At 57.7% G+C, this 6,048-nt stretch overlaps 1 long non-coding RNA gene across 1 annotated transcript; it reads left to right on the top strand.

Annotated features, from left to right (window-relative positions):
* Nucleotides 1-6: 6 nt before the first annotated feature.
* Nucleotides 7-5,284, top strand: LOC116547678. Its single transcript, XR_004267139.1, has 4 exons — nt 7-90; nt 3,829-3,914; nt 4,250-4,427; nt 4,949-5,284. It is a non-coding gene; the product is annotated as an uncharacterized LOC116547678 (long non-coding RNA).
* Nucleotides 5,285-6,048: the final 764 nt, after the last annotated feature.

Here is a 6,048-nt window from a genome sequence, read left to right as displayed (position 1 = left end):
TAGGCTGTCGGTTTACTGTGAGTGTGGAAGCCTACTGTGTGCTAGGCATTTGTGTCACTGTGAGCATGGGAGCCTATTGTGTGCTAGGCGGTTTGTGTTACTGTGAGTGTGGGAGCCTACTGTGTGCCAGGCGGTTTGAATTTCTGTGAATGTGGGAGCCTACTGCGTGCTAGGCTGTTGGTGTTACCGTGAGCGTAAGAATAGACGTGAGTCAGGCTCCATTCCACACCTGTGTTGATGAGGAACCTGAAATCAGAGTGACACCCACCAGATACCCACGAGGGCTCAGAGTGGTCCTGGGCCTGGCAGACTTAGGCACTGAGAGTTGAGGGAGGACCCCGCAGCAGAGGAGGACGTGCAGCTTAGTGGTCTGGGAGAGACAGGACAGGGGAGGGCATTGCAGGTGATGGGCACACCTTTGCAGAAACTCAGGGAAGCCTGACAGTCTGTGGATCTGACAGATGGTGAGGAAGCAATTCTAACTGGGGAGAAGGTGGTGTGGGCAACCATGCTGACTGATCCCCGCTGGTCACACTGAAGAGGTCCAGGCCGGGCACTGTGGCTCATGTCTGTAAGCTCAGCAGTTTGGGAAGCCGAGGTGGGAGGCTCACTTGAGCCCAGGAGTTTGAGACCAGCCTGGGCAACAGAACAAGACTTTATCTCTACAAAAAGTTAAAAAATTAGCCAGGCGTGGTGGCATGTGCCTATAGTCCCAGCCGCTCCAGAGGCTGAGGCGGGAGGATCGCTTGAGCCTGGGAGATAAAGGCTGAGCTGTGATTGCAGCACTGCACTCCAGCCTGGGAAATAGAGCGAGACCTTATTATTATTATTATTTTTTAAAGCCCAGGCTAGGCACCGTGGCCCAGAAAGTCAGGTGGTGAATTTAGGCTTGATGCAGAGAGCCAGGGTAGGATTCTTTAAAAGTCAAGTTCATTAGACACATGCGGGGCTTACGCCTGTAATCTCAGCACTTTGGGAGGCCGAGGTGGGAGGATCACTTGAGGCCAGGCCAGGAGTTTGAGACCAGTCTGGCTAACAATTAGCCCGGCGTGGTGGTGCGTGCCTGTAGTCCCAGCTACTTGGAGGCTGAGGCAGAGAATCTCTTGAACCCGGGAGGTGGAGGTTGCAGTGAGCTGAGATTGTGCCACTGCACTCCAGCCTGGGAGACAGAGCGAGATTCTGTCTCCAAAAAAAAAAAAAAAAGTAATTTATTGGGCAATAATCTACCTGTGTAATGCTCTTCCTTTTCTAGTGTGCAGCTATGAGTTTTGACAAATGGATACAGTCCTGCAGCCACCACCAAAATCAATATTTAGAACAGTTCCATTACCCCAGAAAATCAGAGATCATGGTCTGTTGTAGCCGATTTCTCCCCCAGCTGCAGCTCTTGGCAACCACGGACCTGTCTTCTGTCCTTATCATTTTTCCTTTTCCAGAATACATGGAATTGTTGGCTTGTGAGTCTGCCTTCTTTCACGTAGCACAGAACATTTGAGATTCATTCATGTTGTTGTTCATATGAGTCATTTATTCCTTTTTATTGCTGTTCAGTATTGTACTGTGTGGATGTTCAATGGCTTATTTATCCATTTCCCATTGAAGATGTTGTGGTATTTCTAGTTTTGGAGGATTATAATAAATAAAGCCGGCTGGGCTCGGCGCTCACGCCTGTCATCCCAGCACTTCAGGAGGCTGAGGTGGGCAGATCACCTGAGGTCGGGAGCTCCAGACCAGTCTGACCAACATGGAGAAATTCCATCTCTGCTAAAAATACAAAAAATTAGCCGGGTGTGGTGGCGCGCACCTGTAATCCCAGCTACGTGGGAGGCAGAGGCAGGAGAATCACTTGAACCTGGGAGGCAGAGGTTTTGGTGAGCTGAGATTGTGCCGCTGCACTCCTGCCTGGGCAGCAGAGCAGAACTCGGTCTCAAAGAAAAAAAAGAAAAAGACATAGAGTAGCAGCTGGCACAAGTGAGTGCTCTAGATGGCGACACTATTGTTTGTTTCTTACTCTTTTGAGGCGGAGTTTTGCTCATTACCCAGGCTGGAGCGCAGTGGCACGACCTTGGTTCACTGCAACCTCCGCCTCCCAGGTTCAAGCGATTCTCCTGCCTCAGCCTCCTGAGTAGCTGAGACTACAGACACCCGCCACCATGCCCGGCTAATTTTGTATTTTCAGTAGAGATGGGGTTTCTCCCTGTTGGGCAGGCTGGTCTCGAACTCCTGACCTCAGGTGATCCGCCTGCCTCGGCCCCCCAAAGTGCTGGGATGACAGGTGTGAGCCACCATTCATTGTTGTCATCATTTCCGCATGCTTCTGTCTGTCTCATCGTAAAAGCAAAGCCATACCCTCTCTTCCCATTGCCAGCCTCCGCTCCTCGCTGTACTCTGCTTTCCTGCAGCCGGGTCTCCTGACAGAGCTGGCAGTGCCCACTTGCTCCACCCCCTCCCCCAGCTCAGCCGGCCACAGTCCTCACCGTCACACTGCTGCTGCTCCCACCAGGTGGCCAAGGCCAGTGGCCAGTCCTCACCTACTCTTTCTGGACCGCACACAGCAGCTTCTGAAACTGAACGCGGCTGCACGACCTGTCCCCGCCCCTCAGGGCTCCACCCCGGCTTCCAGGCCGGGTCCTCTGCCTGTGCCTGGGCGTCTTGGCCTGGGTTCCTGCTCCCTCCCTTGGTACCGTCCTCAGCACCCTGAAGGTTCGGGCTGGCCCTGGGTGTTGTGTGTGTGTGTCTCAGTCCCCAGCACAGTGCTTGGTAGAGTGAAGTAAGGAAAGAATAGAACGAGGAACTGAATCTGTAACTTACTGCACAAGGCGAGACACCCACTGCTTTCAGACCAGCCCCTGGAATATACATATATTTTTGAGATGGAGTCTCACTCTGCCGCCCAGGCTGGAGTGCCGTGGTGCGATCTCGGCTCACTGCAGCCTCCACCTCCTGGGTTCAAGCAATTCTCCTGCCTCAGCCTCCCGAGTAGCTGGGATTACAGGCATGTGCCACTACACCAGACTAATTTTTGTATTTTTAGTAGACAGGGTTTTGCCATGTTGGCCAGGCTGGTCTCGAACTCCTGACCTCAAGTGATCCACCTACCTCGGCCTCCCAAAGGGCAGGGATTACAGGCGTGAGCCACCCTTCCTGGCCAATACCAGCAATACCAGCTTCTTTTGCTTGCTTTAAACACCCTAAAATAGGCAGAACCTCAAATCCTGCAAGGAAGCGTGTCGCCCTGTGGCAATGCTGAGCTCTCCTGGAGCGGTCCTGACTTCCCCCCTCGAGTGCCAGCTGCCCTGCATGGCATCCAGACCCCTTCGGTGGAGAACGGTGTTGAAAAGCTCAGTCTTTGCGGGGCCGGGGGATGGGACATGCAGGCGTTGGTGGTGGGCAGAGACGTGGCTGGGCCACGTTCAGTGACAGGACGTGACAGCGAAGGCCCTTGAAGTCAGGTGAGGCCCAGCCTGCCCTGGGGAGGAGGAGGGAGTTCAGGAGGGGTGAGACGGATGGGTAGAGGCAGTGGGCAGAGAACCTGGTGTGTGTTCAGGGCTTGAGCCCAGATTTTCCTGGGCCACGTGACGGTGGTTGGGACGTGTGATTGGGCCTCACACAGCCTTCAGGGAAGGCAGTCTGTATCTGGAAGGAGGCAGGAGGATGTGTGTGGCCGGTGGAGACAGACGGGAGGACGGTGCCGTGGGGGTCCTCTAACCCCAGCTTGCTGCTGGGCTGAGCCCTGGCTGGCTGACCAGCTCCGGGAGGGCCACTGGGTGACGGCACAGCCTTTCCTGCCGGTTCTGAGCTCCTCTTCCGGTTTCCACCCTCCTCCAGTGCAGGCACCTTCAGGGATACAACCCCTTCGACCAGGGCTGTGCCAGCAACTGGTATTTAACAATCTGTGCACCACGGGGCCCCAAGTGAGTTGGCAAAGCACAGGCCCTGGTAAACCTGGGGCTGGGGTGGGGCGGAGGTGGGCGCCCCCCCGCTCCTCACCTCAGCCCCAGGCCCTTACACTCACGGTTCCTGCTCCTCCGGGGTCTTCTCCAGGGCACTGGGAGCTCTGGGGCCTCCCCACTTCCTCACCTCTGTGGGTTCTTGCCCCGTGATGGCGCAGAGGGGCGCTGCATTATGCACAAGGCCGACCTCAGCTTCCTGCAGAGCCAAGCCCTGGGCTGCCTGCTTCCCACGCTGAAGGGTGCGGGGGGACCAGGCCAGGAGGACAGTGGCCTGCATGTGGCCTGTTCCTCCCCAGGTACATGGCTGAAGCTGTCCAGCTGCAGACAGCGGTGGGGCCTGACTGGACACCCATGCCGAACCTGCACTCCCCTACGTCCCCCCAGGCCTGCCCTTGCCTCCAGCCCCAACCTCTGCGTCCCTACAAACCAGGGAAGGGGCCCCCAGGGAGTGGTGAGGCTGCGGCTCTCCAGGAGGTAAGGAGCGTGTGTGCGCACGTGCGCGCGTGCCTGTCGGAGAGGGTGTCTGCAGGTTGTGAGGGTGGGGGGGGAGGCCCCTGAGGCTGGAGCGCCCTGTGCATGGGGGAGGGGGTTCTACACTGGAGGGGCGTTGAAAGGAGGCCCCAGGCCTCTAGAATATACCCAGGAGTCCCTGGAGTCACAGACAAATGACTACCCCTCTAAACGTGCTGATTGGCCTTGGGTCAGTCATTTACTGTCAGGACTGGGATGAGCCTGTGGTTTATAATTTGGCCAAGGGGTGGGGGTGGCGGAAGATTATTTTATTTAAGGAAATGAAGCCCCATGAAACTTGGAGGTGGCACGTTGGGGGCATCAGGAGTGCCGCGGTCGGGCTGAGTAAGCCCAGCGCCCCTGGGGCCTTTGCAGCGTGTTCTGGGGCCAGCCTGCTCCCTCTGCTCTGCCTCTGGGGCAGGAGACCTGGCCTGGGCTGTGGGGCACAGTCTTGGCAAGAGCCCTTGCACCCCTGTTCTGTTTAGCCTAACACGGGGCCGGTGCGGCCCCTGCTGCTGGAGGGCCCCAGGCGAGGCTCCGCCTTCCTCTCGCCCCTGTGCGCCCGGAGATGCCCACAGCACCAGTGCCTGAGCCCACCTCCTGAGCCCACCTCCTGAGACACCGCCTGAGCCCACCTCCTGAGCCCACCTCCTGAGACACCGCCTGAGCCCACCTCCTGAGCCCACCTCCTGAGACACCGCCTGAGCTCACCTTCTGAACCCACCTCCTGAGTGGAAGCCTTTCTGTGCCCTGCCCTTGCCCTTCCCTGGTGGGAGTGCCAAGACCCTCAATGCCCATTAAATACCCTTGCCTGCCCCTTACAACTGTCACGCTGTGCATGTCTGTCCTGGGTGAGGGCTTCGGGGAGGCTCTACTGGGGGTCAAAGACCTTCCGGGTTGGGGGAGCCAGGATCTATGGAGACGTGAGTTCAGGACCCGACACCACCTGCCCAAGGTCACCTGTGACCTTGGGCAAGACACCTAACATTTTTCTCATCCTTAAAACTGGGCAACATGGTGATTGCAGCGGCTGCCCTGGCCCAGCTCCCCACTAGGGCTGGGTGTCTGAGGTTGGGATGACCTGGCCTCCGCCTGGCGGCACCTTTGTCTGCAGGGGGCGCCCGCTGCCCAGGAATTCACCAGGCCTGGCCTGGTCCAGCCCTGCCTCCCTGGAGCCTCAGGGTGGGTTGGGGCTGACCCTGAGGCTGGGAGTGGCCCCTCCCGGCGGCCCCTCCTGGGGAAGTGGAGGGGTGAGGGCGTTTCCACCACATCCCAGCCTCACAGCTTTCCTGCAGCGGTGTCTCACCCTGGCCCCTCCTTTCTGATGGGAAGTCAGGAGCTGGTTCTGATCCCATCCCTGGGGTGGCTCCAGGCCCCACAAGTCAGTCTCCAGGCCCCTCCAGGTGGGGGTCGGGGGGAGGAAGCGTCAAACCTGGGTTCTGCTAGCAGCCAGAGTGTGACTGTGGGACAGGGAATTACTGTCACCTTTCTGGAAGGTTGTCAGAGGCTGGAATGAGTTGTTTCATGCAGAACATCAAGGACACAGGTACACAGTAGGCACACAAGGGGTGCACCCGGTGTGGTC

This window comes from Sapajus apella, unplaced genomic scaffold (genome assembly GCF_009761245.1).
Source record: "Sapajus apella isolate SASKATOON/1434 unplaced genomic scaffold, GSC_monkey_1.0 scaffold4140, whole genome shotgun sequence".
In the NCBI taxonomy this organism is placed as follows: domain Eukaryota; kingdom Metazoa; phylum Chordata; class Mammalia; order Primates; family Cebidae; genus Sapajus; species Sapajus apella.
Note: the sequence above shows the minus strand (reverse complement) of the source record. Positions and strands in the feature narration are given on the sequence as shown.